Genomic DNA, 21,981 nt, shown 5'->3' on the forward strand with positions numbered 1-21,981 from the left:
CACTGTGTAAAACTTGCCTGTTGGGCTAGTTCAGTTGCATCTCATCTTTCAAATAACTATGAGCCATGCACCGACAGGAGCAGTAACCAGGAACAGTGCCCTTGTGTGCCATTGCCTCATTATAATCTGGACTACAGCAGGTCCCCACTCTCCATTTGTTTAATGCACTTCCTTCCCCACTATTTTGAACCCAAATCGATACCTTTGGTCTTGTATTTCACAGGACAGCCACCCTCAACACCAAAACAGCTCTGCAAAATTGAGGCATTGGATTAGCTGGTTTGTTTGTATACAGTCTGGTTTGTTGCCAGAGTTGCAGATAAACCGGCTAAAGGAAATTCACCTCAATGGCCTAATGCTAAAGGTTTTCCCTTCAGCTGATACATTTGTTAACTGGGAGAGATACCTTTTTCATGGTCCTGTACAGAATACAGCTATTGCCTTTCTCATGCTGAGCACAGCAGGGCTGGCTGCTACAGGTTTAGGCAATAGCTCTGACCACTGAAGTTTCTTGTTCCAGCAAAAGACCATAATCTGTTGTTTTCCTGTCGCATGAGGAATGGGGGGATCCCCTCTGCCAGCCTGTCCCTCTGGTTGTGGGCTCTCCCACTCTTCTTGCCTCATCTGCTGCCTGCCCCAGTGTATTTGCTGCTGTTAGCCATTAGCTACCCAACAGGCTGTCTTCTGGCACTGGCCCATATTCTGCTTTCTTTCACACAGTTTGACTTGTAATGCTTCTGTTTCTGTGCTTCTTGCTCATTTTGTTCTCATTTACCCCAGTCTTCCCCACCCATGCCCTGGGACCTGTGTCTGTTTCTCTGGTTCAGACCTCTGTACTCTTTCCACTCCACCCACCATCGCTTCACCCTTATGTCCTTGCACATGACTCACATACCTCTACTCTTCATCTTGCACATCAGCAGCTTCTCCTTTCTCCTATCATGTTTTGTAACATCCATTATACTGCTCTTGTATTAAGACCTCACAACAATCTCCAACAAACTTCTGGGAGGTTGCTGGACCTGCAGCCACACCACAGCCCTGATGAACTAGCTGCCCTCAAATAAGCATGGCCTGCTGCGTATCACTTAGAAGACTTCACAGATAATGTTCTCAAGCTTTTAGGAAAGTATCTCTTCCCTCTGTAAGTCTGAGCAGCAGTCTGTGTGTCCAGAGTTGCTGCATTCCATGGGAGTTCTGACACTACAGAGACCGAGTAAGATGAATGATCAAGAGCTGCCCAAAGATGCCAAAGATTGGGGATGAAAAGGCAGTGCTGCAGAGAAGGAGGTGACAGAAAAAGGATTCACAGAGTGCACCAGTATTGGTGAGGCAAGTGCCCGGACACTAGAAAATTATGGGGAAACTCAATGCCCTGCTGTCCAAATGTTTCACATAACACTCTCGATATTGTTCAGTAAAACCATGCTAATCCCTTCACCCCCTCAAAACAAGGCACAGGCAAAATCAAAACTGTGAGGCATCTCATGCCGCGCCTGTGAAAACAAGCAGGATTGCTCACTGATCAGCCTGTCAGTAGTGCAGACCCCACGGGAGAGTTGTCCTTTTTAATGGTGCAGAATATGTTTTAAAGTTTGCAGTTCATATCCATAAAACACCCTTTATTTTCTCTTGTTTGCAGTGGAGAATTCAAACCTGCTCCTTTCCTCAATTAATACACAATAAACCCACAGCAGTTGTAACTTACAATAAATATTTTAAGAACTGTTGTTTAACTACCTTTTCCCCCCAGATAATTTCTAGCAGTTACCTTATAATGTGACTGGTGGGTGATGGCTTTTACCAACCCACAACTGTGGATTCTTCTCACTGGAGCACACACACGCACGTGTTTGCAATGGGAAGATACTTTGCCTGTGGTACAGAATGTGTGAATAGGTTCTATTGCAGCTATTGCAGTTCACCATCCTGCTAAACTTCTTTGCAGCGTTGAGATGTCTAAACGACATGTTTCTGAAGCCTGACCTGCAGGAAATCCTGGGCCAGGACAGGCACTCTGGCAACAGTCTTATGTTCAGGCCACAGCTCACCCCAAATCCTGACCTTGGGTGGAAACGGGAGGGTTTTATTTAAGTCAGCAGAAGCATCTAGTACACATCTGGAGGTAAAAACAAATCACGTTACAAAAGAGGTCAGACAGCTGTGTCGCTCTGAAGGACACCAGAGCATCTGACAAACTTCACTGTCTTGTTCCACACAAAGAGGTCTGTGCCGTGCTCACTAACTGTTCAAAGTCCTGTCAGTGTCCACTGCATTTTAAACAGAGAAATGTCACATGTGACAGCACTATCCATTAGGGTGCAGTAAGGAAAAAAGGCACTTCAGGTGGCAGCTGGCCAGGAAATTTGACATGAAATTCCAATTAGCAAAATATTACAATGACCCATCCTTAAAGTTCATCAAGCTTTTCAGGTTAACAGTATGGTTTTCATAAAAGATACTGTGATATCATAATATAGTACTGAATGCACGGAAAAAGGATAATAACATGCCTAAGCAACATGAAATAATTGATAGGCTGAAAGGTGATACCCTAAATCACATCGTTAGTGGTTTGTTCAACCTAATTTGAGAAGTTCTGAGTGATGGAATGTAAGGCAATTCCAGCAGTGGGAGCTGGGGGTGATCAGTGCTTCTGAAAGCTTCTGAAAGTTCCTGAAAGAACTGTAGATCTTGTTTCCTCTACAGCTTTTAGGGAGATCCCTGATTTCTATTGTATTTACACGGTCAGATCAATGCTTCTTCTAGGCCTTCAGTGCACCACCTTCATCCATGAAACCCCTAGATCTACTTTTTTTTTAACTTGGTCTGCTCATTTTATGCACTGTCATTTGTTCTGCATCAGTTACTTGCTTTTTCAATAGAGCAATTAATGTATCGGACCTGGAATGTTGTGATGCCTGCATTTATCTATGACAGGAGCTATTCCGTGAGAGATGCTGAAGTTACAGACTTTTACTATTGCTCTGACGGTCTGTTAAGTGGATATTTCAGGTTTCCTAGCCATCTGAGAGAAGAAGTACAAGCAATAGGTGGAGATACATAATTAGCATAGCTGCAGACAAGTGCTGTACACATGAGTTAAGCATGAGTAGTTGAGGACCGTAAGTTCTCACTGCACACATCAAAGGAGCCCTCAGCTTTCCTGCCGGCTCAGGATGAGTACCTTCTGTCATCCCTTATGGAGTACATATCTTCAGTATCAGGAAACACAGGTGATAGTAATTAGACTTGAAAGAACAGGGATTCCTTTCCCTAATAACATAAAAACCCAACCACGAAAACCGCTGTTTCAATGTTTCTGTCCTAAAGAGACTTCGTACACTCCCTTATAGATTTGTCAGTGGATAGAAGGTTTACAAACTGGCACAGTAGCAACTGAGCATGGATCTGTATTTATATTGACAAAATTGTCTTAACTGGCCTGTACAGAAAGGGAATGTGGAAAAAACTTCCTATTTAAAAGGGTCAAATTTGACCAAGAATTGGAGTATCATCAAAAATCCTGATATCGAAAACTCAGAGTAACATTTTGGAGTGAAGTGTCATTGCATGGTGGTCGCTATGTGAGCAAGGAAAGTGCTTTCACCATAGAGAGTCATGCATCTAATTAAAAGGTTGCATGTCTGGAAGCATGCTTGAAATGTGGCCGTTACTGGTAATGATGCCTGACACTGTAATTGAAGTAGTTTTTCACTGGTGCTTTAAAAAGACGTTCCTGGATGTTACAGACCAACAGGCCACTGATAATCCTCTGTCTTGCAGACTACCAAACCACTAAAAATTTGTAACGTTTGTTCTCATTTGGTGCCCTGGCTGTGAACCTTTTACCAAGGCCTTGCTAACTGCTTCTGTGGAGCTATGATGGTTTGGATATACACACCAAGCAGAGAGTAGCAACAGCAATTCTAACCAGTGGACAAAGGCAGCAACTGGGGCAACATCAAGAGATTTCTTTGGGTGCTTCTGCTTGTGGAGGACAACACAGTAATGCCTAAATAGTACGGGTAAAATAAGGTAGCGATGAACCATAAAACTGGGTGTTAACTGGTGTGTCCCATGAGCAGAGCTGTGTTCAGAGCTGGGAAAGACTCATTTCAAACAGCTCAGGGAGCTCAAAGGGGCAAGAGAGGCCTGCAGCCCTGTCTGAAGGGGGTGAAGGCTCAGAAAGCATCTCCAGGGAAGAGGAGGAGATCCACAGAACAGTGTGGAAAGTAACCAAGAAGTTACCACAGCAGACACAAAAACTACTATTCAGAATATAAGCAGGAGATGAAAATTACACCATAGCAGGAATTAAGGAGGCCTGCAGTTTCATCACAATTTTTTTTATATAGCTGGTAATTCTATGAGTTGGCTTCTAAGCTTTGGCAGGCAATCAAGAGACTGATAGACCAAGTCTTGCAGCTGAGGATATGTGAGAAAGAAGCATGTCATGTTTTCACCAGTTTGCTTAGTAAGAAAAAACCCACCCTGTAACAATGCACTTTTGATTGGAATGAAGTTCTGAAAAACAGTTTTTAAGGATTTAATAAGAAAAGGATGAGTGAATGCATGAATCAGTTGCAGCATGTGAAACTTTGTTCAGATGGCATTTAACTTTTTGTTTTGTGAAGTTTAATGTTTTCTGGTTGTTCCTGTGCTTAAAACCGACTTGAATAGGTACCAGCTTTTCTCCAAATATGCCTAATTTTCAGGCTTGCGCATGGTGAGACTGTATGAAAGTGAGCCAGCATTTGACAGGAAGTAACTTGCAACTGGATTTTTTTTGTAATGGCATTAAATGTCAGTAGATTGATATTGCTTAATATGATGAATGGTGGCACTTTCAAAGTTGTTGGCCCTTTTATTAAGTGTTTTACAAGCTTTCAGATGCCTGGTATTTTTCTGGCAGCTTCACTGAAATTAGCCAGGAATGTAGTATTTGTCCCTTTAGGGCTAGTTGCACTGAGACTTATCAGCTCTCTAGGAGGAACAGTAAGTTCAAGTTTGAAGAACTGACATACTGGGATTCTGTAAACCGTTTCTCACCCATGGAGTTGGACCAAGCACACAAGTGTCTCCCCTCATTTCATCTGCCTTTGTTGCAAATAGGGCTCTTGGATGGTATGCAAGCCCAAGATTGCAACAGACAAGTACAGGAAATGTTTCACAAAGCTTACTTCAGCCCTAGAGCTGCTCAGGGAGCTGAAAGGGAAATAAGCAGAACCTTAGAGTATCTGGCTTGCTCTCCTGTTTGGATAGCAAAAGAGAGCGATGGCTGTTCCTGCTGGAAATAACCTGTTTATCCACACTAACCTGTTCATCCACACAACCAGCCAGTCTGGATGTCCAGAACAGTGAGCAGTGTTCAGTCTTTGTCTGGACTTTTGAAGCTGGTCCCCTGGCACACCTCATGCTCTCCAACCACTGATGGCCACTCAGTCCAGACAAGAAGAGAGAGGTCCAGGACACCACATCTAAGATGAAGTTAAATCCCTGGAAATGCATATGCTTTGAGGACTGGCTCCCCTGTACCAGTTCCTTTGTTCTATAGATCCACTCGTTTTGGGACACCCTGTCTGAATATCTTAACCTTTCTTGCCTCACTGTCCAAGGAAACGCCTACTTTTTCTGTGCTGAGACTTAGCCCTGCAACTGAGCATTCTTACTGCACATCTGGATCATCATCATTGTCATCATCATCATCACTATCCTCTGAAAACAATACTTCAGATAATGAAAGATTGTTTTAAGTCTGTCCTCTTAGCTTATCAACCAAGATGTTTCCTATGTTTTGTGATGTGCCAAATACTTCAAAACTGCTGAAAAATGAGGACAGTTGTTTCCTCATACTTACTGTGTTGGGATTTTGTTGTTTGGTTGTTGTTTTTTTTTCCTATTAAATCTTCATCAAGCCAGTCAGACTATGGAACACCTGAAAATTACTGGTGTGAATTCACATGCTGACAGAGAACTGAACAGCCAAGGCTTCAACAGCTTTAAAGCTTACAGGTTGTCCTTATCCCCGGAATCTGGGTATTAGATCTTGTAACATACACTTCCAGAATAAATTCATAAAACACTCCCTGAATCTTTATCAGTTCAACAAACCTGTGCTTCATTGCAGAATGTGGCTATGTGTCAACTTGCAATCAAATTAAACAGAGCCCTGTGTATCCTTACAGACTCTAAAAGTTTGTTTTCCAGGGCCTTTTTCTGGCAGACCCTTGACAGAAACATACTAAAGCTTGAGCCTGATTTATAAGTGGAATAAAACAGGTCTCCAAACCCAAAGTTTAACCCTTTGGAATGTTGTTCTTGCACCTCAGAACACTGCGCTTGTTTAACATTCTTGTCTTGGTGCACCCTGCAGTTGCAGTTCTCCATTCCTGCTTACTAGATTTGCTCTTGAAACCCTAAATCTGATTTTGTCTGACCCCTAAATGCTCTGATCCATTCAGACAAAACAAAGGAAGATCTCTGCTGAAGCCCGTATGATTGGCAGGCAAATAGTTTTAATATTTGGGGCAAATCTCCCTACTTGGTGGCATGCAACATGGCACAAGAGAGAACCTGTGTGTGACAGAAGTCAAGGAAGTGTTTCAAAATGTATGAATGAGAAATTATAATTCATAAATCTTTTATGTGAATAGACCTGGGAAGAGAATATAGCCTGTGCTGTTGTACAATTTGGTTTCCTACAGAGAATATGACATAGAACAGGATACAGAAATTGGATGTACCTACTCACGGTGGGATAGGAATAAAGTTTGCACCTAAAATTAATGTGTACAAAACAATAATGCTGCTGGCTACTAGATCGCATCTAGGGTGCAGAAAAAAATCGTAACAGAATAAAAACTACTGCAAAACACAGAGCTTCTTGCAGGACTAATGATACAGCAGATGCCTCTGAGGATAGCTCAGCCACAGTAATAGATTCGGGGAAGTATTTCTGATCTTTCTTTTTTGCAGGCTGATCCATGCCACTGTCTCCTAAGTGTGCTGTGGTGGTTTCTGAGATGACACTAGAAAGGCGTTAGGAGAATACAGTCAGGATGCACTTCTGGAAAGATGGAGTTGGTGGTATGAAGATCAATGAGAAGACCACTCCCAGCTGATGGCAAGATGAGGAGAAATGGTAGAAAGCCTCAGGTCTTAGAAGGCAGAAGGCCATAGCAATAGTGTATTCAGGGAATAGTTTCTGATGGGTTAGAGTCTAGCTGCAGGAATGCTACAGTTTTACTAGAAAGTGTAGATGGGGAACTTGCACCATTGATAACCAGCATAAACATCAAATCATCAAATCTCTGTGAGGGACAGAGGCATGTGTCACAAAACCAAGGATCCCAAATTCTTCATGTCTGCTATGGGGTGAAGAAGCAGAGTTGCCATATCAAAAATAAAAGAAAAATAAAAGAAAAAAAAAGTGACCAAAGGCTAAAGCAAGTTCAGCCTGAGAAAGCTTGGGTACCTGCAGCATATATTATCAGTTCGCTCTGAGAACAGGAAGAATGTTGTCATACAGAAGTGGGCTGATAGACACACTGTTCAGTCTGAAATCAGCAAATCTAACTTACTGAGGCAAGAAGAGAGGGAAGCTTAGCAGGCAAATAAGGGAAAACAAATACCAAGGCGAAGTGAAGCAAATGGACAGAGGCCTTGCCAGGGGAGCCTGAAGTGCTATGATAAAAGAAAGGGCTCTTGCATAAGAACAATAACGGACAACAACAGGATGTATGTACACATTTTTAGTCCCTGCTTCAAATGCTCTGAATGGGTCTTTTTTTCTTCTCTGGGATCTCTCCTGATGGGAATTAAGTACCCTTATGATCACAACTGCAGTTTTAAACAGAATTTAAAACCTGGAATCCTCAATATCTATGTCCTAGCCCCTGCAGCTGACCCCGAGAAAGAGATAAACCTCAAAGCCCAAGCAGATGTCCAACATAACTATACCAGGATTATCATGGTCTCACTTAACAAAAAGGAATTTTTAAATAACTTTTGCTCTGGGGACCTCATGGGAAGCTATTGGAAGCTTTTCAAGCTAGCTCAGCTTTTATTACTAACCCCACACCCGTTTTATGAACACACCAAATGATGTCCAGGATGAACAGTCTACGCTTTGTAGTGTTTCCTTTTCTAAAGTACCAAACACTCCTGGTTTTGATTACAGCTTTCAAGCACCCCCTCAATCCATCTACTCATTTAATATTCCCTCAGTCCCTAGTTGCATGACTTGTTCCCTCACCATGTGCTCAAAGCTGTGCCTGTGCCAATTAAATGTGAACTCTGAAGTGTTTATTTCTGTAATACAACAAAGTAAGTGTTCTCTTTCCCTTTCACATGGCTACTGTTCCATACTCCAGCTGATGGCATCTCAGAGGTTATAAACAGATATTTCATAGCAAAAGCTTTTTCCTGCTGCAGTTGATACACAAAGAGGAATCCTAGCATAGAGAAGTGTATGGCTTCACATCTCAGGAACATCTTGAGTTTATAGCCACCTTGAGCCTCAATAGGCATTTTTCCATCAAGGCATTTCAAAATGAAGAGGAATGAGAAGCAAGTAAAGCTACTCAAAATATGAAAAACAAAGCATGATTTTGGCGTGAATCGTGGAAGGCAAGAAAGTCATTCCAGGGCTGGTAAAAAATGATACCAACACTGGCCTTCTACTGCAGAAGTTTTTTTGAGACTACTGTATAGAGCTACATCACCCATCTTTTGCTGATACTCCAAATGCTTTCTCTGCATCTTGGTCAAACCGAAGATAACATTTGAAGATGACTTACAACATGTGGTTGGGACATCCCTATTTTGCATGGATTACATAAAAGTATATTCAACAAACATTTCCCCCAAACACTGCACAGGCAAAAGCTGGGACATCTCACCTACACTGAACAAAGAATATTATTTTTCTCGTCTTATAGTCATTTAGACATATATAGTCTTATAGACATATGTATCCCATTTACTCCATCAGATATATTTCTGCTGTCTACAGACATGTAAAAATATTATGGACTCTGTAAAGGATAAAAAAGCACTGGCCAAAACAATCACTTTGTGTTTTATGCATTGCTTTTGTTCACCACTCTTTTCTCTCTGCTCACTTTAGGGCATGCTAATCCAGGGGTTAGGTCCTGAGAACTTGTTTAAACACACAGCCCATTATGAAGTCTTCAAAGGCACCATTTGCTCCATGTTTGTGTGAGGAGATCTTTGGGATTCACAGAACTTATAGATGGAGCTGAAGAATCCTGATAACATGATCTGAAAAACTCCAGTTTCTTTCCTCTGGTTTCCTTACTGGCATCATAGAATGTGGACTAGCCATTACAGATGTTTCTTCAATTTCCAGGATGGCTGACTTTAAAAACATTAACTCCAAGTGCAACCTTTGACCTCTGCCAAATCTGGCTCCATTCTCCTTCATCCTTATTCTCCTTTTAATATTTTTCTTGTTATGGCTGTAAGTATTTTCTTTTTTAAAGTTGGATACAATAAGACTACATCAAACCTAACCTTTTTCAATAATTCTTCCAATCTCATTTCAAAAGACATGGAAATCTCAAACGTTGAACCCTAATGACTTGTCTCCATTTGGGTTTTAGAAACACAAAGGACAAAACACAGACCTCACATCAACTGAGTTCTTTCTGCAAGTCTCTGGATCACAATCCCTGGCCAATGCTGTCATAAGATACAGAGTGGGTACAGACTAGTCAGGAAGCAAGTATAGACAGCAGTGCAATTAATATGGCATGATATGGTTGTACAGCATTTAACCACTGCTTCTGGGGGGCCAGAAAGATGTTGTCAAACAGAAAAAGCAGCATAGAGCACAGCAAACAATACAGCTTCCAAAGAAATATCTGCCCTCGTCATAATCTTCCATTACCCCTTTAGGAGCTACCTCTTCTCATACACATTACTTTTTTCCTCCTTGATGGTAAAACACACCAAGTTACAGTGCTTAACTCCATTCTCAGTTTCTTTACTTCCCTCTGTTCACATTCTGTACATTACAAAATCATTCTGTTGGTAGAGAATCTTCTCAGACAATGAGTAATTTTTCAAAACAGTATCAGGCAAAGTATCCCAAAAAAATGTGTTGGAACAAATGCAGATATCAGGACTCTATCTCTGAATAGAACAACTCCATATATTCACTTTGATGGCTTTTATTTCTCAAACTGGAAATATTTTTAAAGTTTAGTTAATACAATTGTGTTGAGTTTTCTTTAAAAGCAAGTGAGACAAATCCCTGGCAGCCTGCTACTTTTGTTATGCTGCTTAATCATTCTTTTCCTTCACTCATGAAATAGATACTTCAGTTGCATAAGCATATTTTATTGTACCATAAAATGACAATCTGGAATCACTTCAAATACCTTAATGGTTCCTTCTTGTGGGTAGTATGTAGCAGAAATAATGAAGCTTGGAGTTCATCCTGATAATTATCTCAGTACTGTCCCGAGATTCATTGTGTCATCCCTAAACAAAGTGGTGTGATCCTAATAGGCAAGAACTACAGACTTCACCATGGGGATTGGTGACTTCATTTTAAGATTACGACTGTCCTGAAACTGCAGCAAAGCTGACAGTTGCCCAACAACTGTTACTGCCATCCCTGTTACCATGCTCTATCTATCCCTTACTATCATCAGAGAGGGTTTATCAGAGAGGTTCCCCAATACCCCAGCACCTTGCAGCTCAATGGACCTGTTGCTGCCACAGCACAGGGAAGATAGGGCCAAGCTGAAATGTCACCTTGGAGACATCTTCCACTTGCACAGCCATCAGTTTTTCTTGTCTGAGCTCTCATTACAGTGTGGCTTATATACTCAGTAGCAAAGAGTAACTCAAAATTTTTATCATCCGAGTATCTGTCCAGCAGTTGTGAAATAGTGATACTCACCAGCAGTCCAAAGCAACCAGCAGGACTCAGGTACCAAAACAAGCCCATTGCCTCCTCTACCACCAGACCTGCCTCTGAAATGGTATCTAATCACATACATGTGCCTCACATGCAGAAATCTGAGGGAATCCGGTACGGTAGGTATAGTGGTTTGCCACACCAACACTTGCCATTTTCATGACTGTTGTGCCAAACAAAGAAGCTTTTCTGAAATTAGCAGAAGGGAAAAGGCGTACTGTGGTGGGAACAAATTTGGAATTGGAAAGAAGAACGGGATTCATACCATAAAAGTATAAATTTTCATAGGTAAAAGGAAGATGTCCACGTATCTGTAATTGGGGAATGTCACAGATACTGCCAGCTGATATAGCATAGATTTCTGAGAGCCCTTTCTAAAAGTTTAGCATTGCACCACTGTAAGTATATATCCATTATTACTTTTCTGCTGGCTGATCCTGAAACAGACCCCTGGATACCTGTAGAAAATACCACATCTTTTACACACAACTGGTTATTTAGAAGGAAAGTATTGAATGTGAACACACACAGCTGTTTACAGGCGTTTGAAAATTCTCTTATTCTGTATTGTAAATACTGTCAGTAAAGCACTTTTGTTTGCAATTGCAAAAGAAAGAGGCAGACAAGCAGCAAGAAAACATTTCTGGAATTTTTAAGTTAAAAACAAGAATTCCAGGAATGGTCCAAATGAGCAGAGAACTGAAACAATAGATTTCCAACAGGAGGGGTAAAAAAAAAAAAAAAAAGAAAGAAAGAAAAAAAAGGACATTACAAACATCTGCTCAGTTATTTACCTTACATGTTTTAATATGTGTGAAAAGATTGCTGCCTCAAAATTGAAAGAGAAATTAGTAAAGGCCTCATATTACATCTTCTATGCTAAAAACTTCAGAAAATTAGCCTAGAGAATCCTTGTGGTTGCTTCCAAAAGTATCTTACCTTTTCACTTTTGTATAAAATTGATCATCACAACAATATGACTGCAGTATCAGAAAATGCACACATAGAGCGAGCTAAACATCCTGTCATACAGAAAAGACCACATCCTCCAGTAGCCTCAGAAATCCAATCATGACCATGAAATCCACTGGGACCATCTGGTAAAATGAGGAAAAGTTGTGCAAGTGAAGAGCTTGCTAGTTTCCAGCAAAATACGCAAGTATGAAATAGCTTAGCAATACAGCTCTAAGTAGCAAAAAAAACCCCAAAACACTAGGGGCTTGCATCTGGTACTGCAGCTTTTTTAATTCTATTTTGATAGAATCATAGAATTCCAGGTTAGAAGAGACATCACGGATCAGCTGGTCTTACCTTTCTTGGCAAAGCATGACCTAGACTTGGTGGCCCATTGCCCTGTCCAGCCAAATCTTGAGCGTCCATTGTTGGTGATCCACCACCTCCCTAGGGAGATTGTTCCAATGGCTGATTGCTCTCAGTGTGAAAAATTTACCTCTTGTGTCCAGTCAGAATGTCCCCAGCAGTAACCTGTGCCCATTACCCCATGTCGTTTCCACACGACTCCTTGTAAAAAGGGAGACTCCAGCTTCTTTGTAGCCACCCTTTAAACACTGGAACATGGTGAAAAGGTCTCCCCTGAGCCTTCCTTTCACCATGCTGAACAAACCCAGTTCTATCAGCCTTTACTCACAAAGCTTCCCAGCCCTTGGATCATCGTTGTGGCCCTTCTTTGAGCCCTCTCCAGCCTGTCCACATCTTTTTTGCATAGCAGGGCCCAAAACTGAACACAGTATTCCAGGTATGGCCCGAAAAGTGTTGAACAGACTGGGACAATGACATTTTTAACTGCTGGTGATGCCCGTGTGGATGTAACCCAGCATCCCAATGTCTTCATTTGCCACAGCTGCACAGTGATCACACACACTGAGCTTGTCCACCGGGACCCCCAGTCGCTTTCCACAGAGCTGCTCCACAGCCAGACAGATCCCAGTCTATGCTGCAGTCCTGGGTTGCATTTTCCCAGGTTCAAGACCTTACACTTGCACTTGCTGAACTTCATAAGGTTCTTTTTAGCCCACTCATCCAGCCTATCCAGGTCATCCTTCAGGGTGGCTCTCCTCTCTGAAGTGTCCAGCTCCCCATGCAGTTCGGTATCATTGCTGAACTTCATCAGGGTACATTCAATCCCATCTTCCAAATCATTTATGAAGACACTGAACAACACTGGGCCCAATATCAATCCCTAGGGGATCCTATTAGTGACAGGTCACCAGCTGGAAAAGTTGCTGTTCACCACTACCCTTTGGGTGCAGCCACTCAGCCACTTCCCTACTCACTGCACAGACTATTCACCAGGACCATAATGCATTGGTTTCTTTAGGAGAAACTAGGAGACCTTATCAAAAGCCTCAGAGAAATCCAGGTAGACAAAATCCACCACTCACCCCAAATCAACTGAGCAGGTTACCTTATTGTATTCTTTATTTATGTATTATTCTACTGTGTCTTTGCTCACTCTTCAAGATCTTCTCAAAACTCTTCAAGATCCTCTCAAAACTCAGATGGTAATGCTAAAGGTTCAATCCTTAGCTTTACTCTTGACAACTGTAGAGAGAAGTTCGTAGCTGTTAGTTAGCACACCTACTGAGCCAAATCTTGCTACATAGCAACGACAGAATATGTGCATATCTTCAGCAGCAAACAGGAAACATTAGTTTTGGTGGTTAATATGAAAATAACACTTTAACATGAAATAAAAACATTTCAAAAGTATTGGACTGTACAATTTCAATTTTAAATTATTCACATTTCCATTTTACACAATTTTCTTTGCTTTATCTCTTTAAACATCAGTTATGAAACAGCGAACAATGAAATGCCTGACTATAATTTCCTAACTTCTGTAATTAATTTACTGAGTAAAATTTAATACACTTATTACCAAAATACCTACAGTAATCCTAACAGCAAAATTAACTAAAAAGATATATAATAAAAAGAAAACAAAAATACATACAATAAAAATAACGAATAAAACCACCTCTACAAAGATCTAAATTTGAAGTGAAGCATTTAAAGTTCTGCAAAATCTTCAGTTAAAGAGAAATGAAAAATACGTAGAAACGCAGGAATTTTTTGCCAATTGGATTTATTGCTGCAGCCAGCTCTGTGCTTTCTGGGGATGTGATATACACAGGCAAGAATGTCACCAGGTGACTTTTGGTATGTTAGCAAATCTTCAGCTCTGTGGTATCAAGGAGGGTGCAATTTCATCTTAACATGTCTCTAGTGGCAACAGTGGTTTTATAGGTTCCTCCTTCAGTCTTGGCTGTCTCTTCCTGCCCTGTGCAGCTGTTCACCCCATCCCATGCTGAGCTAATGTTATGGTCTGTGAGAACAACGGGAAAGAATATGAAGCCACTCTGTCCCTTTAAAGAGGACATGAAGAGAGAGGAAGAAGGGAAGCAATGATGAAGGGGCATGGCATGGCATGGCACTTTTCCTACTTAAAATCAAGACATCTGAGAGCTGACAAGCCAGAGCAAACCCCAGATTGACTTAACAAGACTGAATTTTTATCAAGAATATTAGTATGAAGCCAAATTAGTGCAAATGGCATAACTCTGCTTCCTAAACTTTGCGTTTATACTCTGTTGAATTACAGAACTAATGGCTTGCATGGGGGTTACACCCACTTGTCCCACACAGCATTGGCTGAGGAAGACACTTGCCAGTTATAGTAACATTAAAACGAAGAAAACATTCTCAGAGGAGCAGACAGGAATGGAACCAAATCACCTTTTTCTCAGCCACATCGATTGCTTTTTCTCTTGAGCCCAGAAAAGTCAATTAAAAATACTGTCCTCCGCCTTTGAGGTGTTTGGCTGAGAAACAGTGTAGGAATCCCACATAAATTATCATCGATTCTAAACTTACTGTATGCTGTTATACAGCCTACAGTGTCAAAGAGATTTGCATAGGATTTCTAAGGCAAAGGTAATAAGCTCAAAAGAGCGTTTTGCAGAGTATTTCTCAACTGAAGAAACATGGTGTAACGGATGGCTGTTTATTTTTCAGTTGAAGTCATTATAAGATAAAAGACTTTATCCTAATGCAGATATAGCAGAGGATGGAAAATGTAAACCATCTGCCTGTGAAAAAATGTAAAGGATTTATGGAATGGTTTGGAAGACTTCTGCACAATGTATAGCCCATAGCAAGCTTTGCTTTTGATCAAGAGACAGGATATGCTGAAACAGCCACAGACCCTTTGTCAGCTCATGGTAAAAAACCCCACAGCGGTCAGTGGAGACACAATTCTGACTTTAGCATGTGTAAGGAGACACAGTCCCAGACCTATTCACTTTAGCATTTTACCACCTTTGCATTTATTGTCTTAGGCTGTTTAACAGAGACAGCTTTACGCTAGACTTAGAGATATTTGAATAAGCCAGCTGTACGCCCAAACTTCTTAGAAAGATTATGCAGCATATATTGTCTGTATATGCCATAGGAGCATCAGAAGAAAGCCCACCATTTGGCTCTCTACGTATTAACTTGGTGTTGTTTAAAATGGAAGTCATAGAACATATATGAAGATTCAGAAAAACACCTAAAAATTGCTCCAGTAAAATGGCTGATGTAATAATCAGATTCATTCAATTGTAATACCAGGAAAGACAAGAGGTCCCACTGGGTTCAGTTAATTCAGCTGGGTTTGACAGGTGAGAGTAAAACTGTGGTCTCAGGCAGCAGGAGGTTTTGCAGACAGGAAATCACATGAATAGGAAGTCTTGGGGAGAAAGCTTAGCCCAAGGTTTACGTTCTGTTATTGTCATTCAATAACCAATGAAGCCTAACCTCTCAAAATATAGATAAACTATGCAGTTATAGGGCACACTGTATTTCACAGGCCAGCAACTCTTTTCTATGCTGCAGGATCATAGTAAAGCAGAGGTAATCTTTAAGGGCATATCAGCATGCTCCAAGTCCTATAAAAAACTGAGGAGCAGCACGAGGTTGCTGTATTGAGTTACCCTTTCACACTTTTCATACTGCACCTGTCTCTGCATCTGCTGTCAGGAGCCCATTTTCCTTTCCACTTCTTGCGGTTTATCTGCCTTACCCTTGCACTTTCTAATGGACTGCTAACGCTGAATCCTCTCAAGACTGGAGAAGAGAGGCAGGAGACACTCCCGCACAACAAGGCAGCAGAGATCCTGAGACCGATGAGCAACCTGGCAATCCATCATGCACATATGACATGGAAGAGACTTTATGAAAGAATAAAGTCATGTGTTATGGTAAAATCTATCTGGTTCTAAAAAGCATCTTATGATGCAGACAGAGCAAGCGGCTGCCCCTCTCCAGGAAGGTAAGTCAAGGTAATAATGAGTAGAGCCAACAATTACTGAAGCCTACTAAAATGGCACAATGGACACGGATGATCCATCCATTTGCCAAACACTAAATATTTGGTACAAAAGGAAAGAGAAGGACAGAAAATATGGGTGTTGAGCATTAGAAGAAAATGTAATTTTTCACCTGCATGGCGTAGTCAATTTTGCTGCAGTTTTATTCAGAGAATGAATTGAGTATCTTACTTGAAGTAGACAGATACCTAGTTCTCTTCACAATAAATAGATAGATAGACAGACAGATAGATAGATAGATAGATATTTAATTCTCCATAATTTTGAATTCCTGTGATGGTGAAGGGCTGTCTGTTAAGTACCTTTGTAGTAAACAAATGGCTGAATCAGAAAGACATTTTGTATGTAACTGCTATAACAGCAATTATTAAAAGTTGTTTTTTGAGCTGTAAGATAGCAATCTATCATTTTTAATATTTCAAGTTAGCTATTTTTATGTTTCCATTACATGCTATTTACTTGTACTGAATAGCTCATATTTTTGGATCCAGTTAAAATAGCCACTTTTTTAAACAGTCTTGTTTCTTGAGACTTGACTAAATTGCCCTAGACACATGAAGAAAACTCTCCTGAGATGAAAAGACCTCTTGAGTGTAGTCAAGTTACATCGTTTACAGTAATGGGGATTATATAAAACATAGGAGTTCAGTTTTAAGTTTTAGCAAGAAAGAGTAGAAAGGATTTCAAATAAACCATTTTCTTCAACACATACCAATAGTGGCAGCAAAAAGCACAGAAAAAGGGGGGAAATACATGCATACAAGAAGAATCAGAATTAGCATTCATGTAAGGGCTAAAGCACTCTTTCTTTTACCCCTATGGATGGAGATCCCATGATAATTACGTACACCATGTGGCTGTGACATCACAACTCCCATAAACACAGCCTCTTACGGTTGTTATTTGAATTACAACGTATACCAGTGTTGATTTATTTGAATACAGTTGGCATGGCTGGGTGATGGAAAACACATAAAACTTTCCAAACCTTAAATAAATTTATCCAGTCTTAAATAATAACTCATCTGGGAAGTGAGAGATGGTTTTGGTTACTCTATTAAAGAGGGAAAAAACTTCAAGAAAAGCATCCATAGAGCTTGAATTTTGTTCTTTATACATCACGTAATTAAGACTGAGAAACAGTCTTATTTAAGACTCAGCTGACTCTGAGTCCATTTCCTAATTTACAAACGAATCCTCCAGCTCAATGCCATTATGCTGGCTTTTAACCTAAACTTCATTGCCCAGCTCTGGTAGATTACTAGGTTTTCAAATTTATCTGTACTACAATCATGCCATCCAGATGTCTCAAACAGCTTATGCTATGCCTATCAATAGTAAATTGATAGGAAATAAAAGATATTCTTACTAGCATTACAGTATACCAGCTTTTTCAGTCTCTTCTTCACACTTTTGAACCTGTTGATCCATTTCAGCCTGTGTGGCAGAACTAGGCACCACAAAGATATTTAATTACCCAGATTTTACATATATACAGAGAGAGAAAATAAAACCTGGCATTTGTACTGAAGGCAAAGCTGGGGAAACAACTATTTCCCATTCCTTCGGCATATGGTAGTGGGCTGTTCACCCCATGAGCATTGGCTGACCCCTCGGCATGTTGCACTGCCTAGCTCATTAGGTCATTCTGAACTCTAGAGTGTTTTCTCCCCTCACCTTAGAAACAGGGAGGAGAAAAAGAAAAAAACAAGAACACAGAGGCAAATGCTGAACTGGAAACACTGCCAGCACAGGAAGATCTCAAGTTACTGAGATGCAGATCTCGTGGGATGCTGGAAGGGAAACTAGCTTATTGCAGGGAGAGGTGGTGGGTGACAGAGTGTACAGATCTGCAGATCTGGAGGAAATCAGGTTTCATTAGTTCTGTTGCTCATGGAATAACTTGTCCTCTCTTACCGTGTTTCAGCAAGCATATGGAGCATAACTAGTCTAATAGCATCTTCTGAACTGGGCGAATACTTAAGGGCTACATTCTAATATAGGTTCTGTTTTTCTAGTTGTTACGCATTACATGAAAGTGTTATCGGATACTGTTGCTCAAAAGTAACACTTGGCTAAAGATGTCCAGATAAGAATGGGTAATCATTCCAGTTACAGGACACAACACATGTGCCCAGCAGGGAGGAAAGGAGAAGACAAATTTCATTTACAAATTCCAGATAAGGAAGGTTTCAGCTGGAAAAATGTCTCTGTTGCAACATGTAGCTTTCTCCCCACACTTAAAAAAACCCCAGACAGATAGTTTCTCCCTTTTGTAATCATCCATTTACTTTTATTTAACAGGAAATCTGAGACTATCATGCAGCTGGCTGCATTCCCCTTGCAGCTGGAATGAATTAATGTACATTTAGTCAGATTAATTTAGGACTAGAAACATCAGTACACCTTTACCTGTCTCAAAATCCAAGCTAATCGGCTTGGCAATGATCTAAATCCCAAGACAAGATGCTTCAGTCCTCAGTGAACCTGAAAAGGTCCCAGGTCACTGGGAACTTCGGGGTACGCAGCACCTTCCAGAATCACCTGTTTGGTGCTGTGGATGTTGGCGTCTTGTCATTGCGTGGTTAACAAGGGTGTACTTGACCACACGATGTCTCAGGGAGACACATTCACCCAGACACTGGTGGCTGGGCTTTACTTAACACTTAAGTCTCGTTTCTTTGATTATTTTGCATGCATTACCCTGCTTCAGTAGCTAGAATCTCAGAAGCCCGGCTCTCCACTGGAGAAGAAGATCACCTGTAAGATCCAGGCAGCAGGAAGGCACTCCAATCCTTTTTTCCTTTTTTAAATCTTGTTTGACGTTTTGTTTTTTCTGAACTTTGGAAGCTAATTTGCGTACGTGGGTAGATGGAGACCTGCAATTCCTGTATTAAGGCAGAGCCTCTTATTAATGCATTTATCTAAAGCTAGGCAGATTACAGGCAGGGATTTTTTTTCTGTGTGAAAAGAGAACTTTAATTTAGACTTCTCCTGGGAGATTTTTACTGTTTGGAAACAGAAACTGCTACCTAGAAAAAAAGAACACCAAAAGCAGAGGCTCAAAGCTACTTTATGAGCCTAGACTTACGGGCAAAAGTACTTAGGTGTTCAAATGCCCTTTAAACATGGCCTTATGGATCTTCTTGTCTTTGCACATACAGCCATATTTTGAACCACTTGGGAATGTTATGATTTGTGGTTTGATATGGCCTGTGGTTTCAAAATGATGCTGAGCTTGTCACTGAGGTTACCCTGGAGAGACAGACAGATTTGTTTAGACCAGTCTTTTCCAGTCTTTGCTAGTCTTTGCACTCTTTAGAGGAGTTTGTGCACACTGTAACATCTGAGAGGCTTCCAGTATTAGAGGTCTCCAAAGAATACAGGAGAGTACAAAAATGCATTGAGCAACACTGGCAAAGTTGATCACGGGGTTCATCCCCCCATCCTACTTTCAAGACCCTTTATGAAACTTGTATAATGTCTTAGTGCAGTTAAATAAATACTTTGTCAAATAAAGCTACTCTAGCTTCACAGCAAGATCTACCTTTCAGTTTCCATTGTTGCTGTCAGTCTTACTCACTGAGGTGCAAGGAAGCTGACTTGATCAGTACTGCTCCGCCTCAGAAACATAGATGTCAACTTAATTCGTTTCCTTCCCAGTGTGCAGCTGTACAGATTGATAGCTCCCACTGATTCTGTCTGGAGTCCTGAATGCTTGTCACTGCTGAAAAGTTCAGCTCTGTATTTTGGTAAAACTAGCATGATTGTTTTGAAACCCACATTCTCTATGGTCACTGCTCTGGATTTCCATTTCCTGCTACCAAAGACTAAGAAGAAAAATCTGCTCATGGTATTAACAGGCAAAATCAATAAAGAGTCTGGCTTGTGACCTCTCCATACAACCTTCATAACTTCTATTAAGTTGGAGGGATGAATGATACAAAGAGATAATGTTTCATATAAAGAAATAATGTTAACCATAAACACAGGCACCTTTCTCCCTGTATAATGTTAAATGCAACCTGAAATTAAGACTCTTCTCTATCTTTTGGAAATATAGATTTTTGCTACTGCATTATACACAAAAATGCTTTACTTCTAGTAGTTTGAGATGTTACATATTAAAACAATAATCTTTTATAACGGTTTTAACAGAAGATAGATGAATGTGTTGGATGTTGCATGTTTTCAAAACAAGAAAAAAACCATGCAAATTAAGAGAAGGTCAAATTTCTTGTGGTTGAACCCATGAAGTAAATACAGAACATATTTTGTTTGTATCTTGGGGGAACAAACTGTTTTTATGGTGGAGTAGTTGTGTTACACTAAAACAAGCAATGCAATGTATTGCATTTCAAAATCACATATTCGTAAAGTAGGGAACGTACTGACATCCAACATAATCAGTCTCAACCACAAAAACTGGAAACAATTCTGAAAATCGAAAACTTAAAAAACCCTCACCTTTGTTTTCGAAACAATGGTATACAAAGGAGGAAGAAAAACTGCACTGAATGCTGCCGTAAACCTTCATATCACTAGGCTCTAATAGTGAAAAGCTGTCTATTATACATGACTTTCTTACGTGAGTCTAATTCAGACTGGTAATTCAAAATGGCTACAGTTGAAACATCCTGTCTTGCTAAACCCCACTAACCTTTTCATGATCCAGGTCTCCGTGATGCGGTACTTGACCTTAATTCCCATACTTGTGTTTCACGAGGAAAATGTATGATAAAAATAAACATTGTACAGCATCTTTATTGAACATGACCTGGCAGGTATTTTGCAAGTTTTACTAAAAAAATTTAACAAGATGGTATTTTAAGACAATAACAATTGAGAAACAGTTAGGAGGAGTGTCTGGGAACCTGTCAGGCTTTGAAAACTGTTCCTCTTCCATCCAAGGAGAAAACCAAGATCCTTTCAGATTTACTGCAAAGAATCAGAGAATGAGAAGCTCAGAGTAGAGAATAACATTCTGTTACTGGAACTACTATTTAACTGCAGGGCATTGGCAATTCATGCACAGGTATTCCTTTGGGAGACCCTTTGGATTTAAGCAAAAAAATTGTATGCAGCAAAAACCCTCAGCAAAAATTCCTGTCAGCTCTGACTCACTCATTAACAGCTGTGGTTGAAACTAATCAACATCTTTTAAATCCCTGATTTTGCAAAATCCCTGACCTGCTGAATTGATGCCATTCTCCCAAGGTAAACAAGCTGCTCTGTATTATGAGTGGTTTCATTTGGGAATTACTATGTGGTAGGAAATTATGACATTTCTAAATAAACAACGATATTGACCATTAAAATGATAAGCCTCCATGTGTGATCCACTGAAACACAAGATGGATGTAATATTCCTAAAGGAGGAGTAAGTTAAGCTCATTAGTTTTAGGGAAACAAATAAACAGTGTGTTTCTAATTATATCAGTGAGTCACACTGACTAATATAATTGCACAGTAGAGTGAAGATTTAATAGGACACTTTTGTATGCCTGAAGTCTGTCAACCTTTTCAAAAAACAATGTTCTTGTCACTTTTCCCTTTCCCAAGCACAGCCGATCACTAAGCAGCATTAGTCTACCATCACAGCCAGGACAGTTTAGGTCACAATCCTTAATCTTTTTTATA

The sequence above is a fragment of the Neopsephotus bourkii genome, unplaced genomic scaffold (genome assembly GCF_033783945.1).
Source record: "Neopsephotus bourkii isolate Nb327-2 ecotype Australia unplaced genomic scaffold, CSIRO-AGI_Nbou_v1 NB_1814, whole genome shotgun sequence".
In the NCBI taxonomy this organism is placed as follows: Eukaryota; Metazoa; Chordata; class Aves; order Psittaciformes; family Psittacidae; genus Neopsephotus; species Neopsephotus bourkii.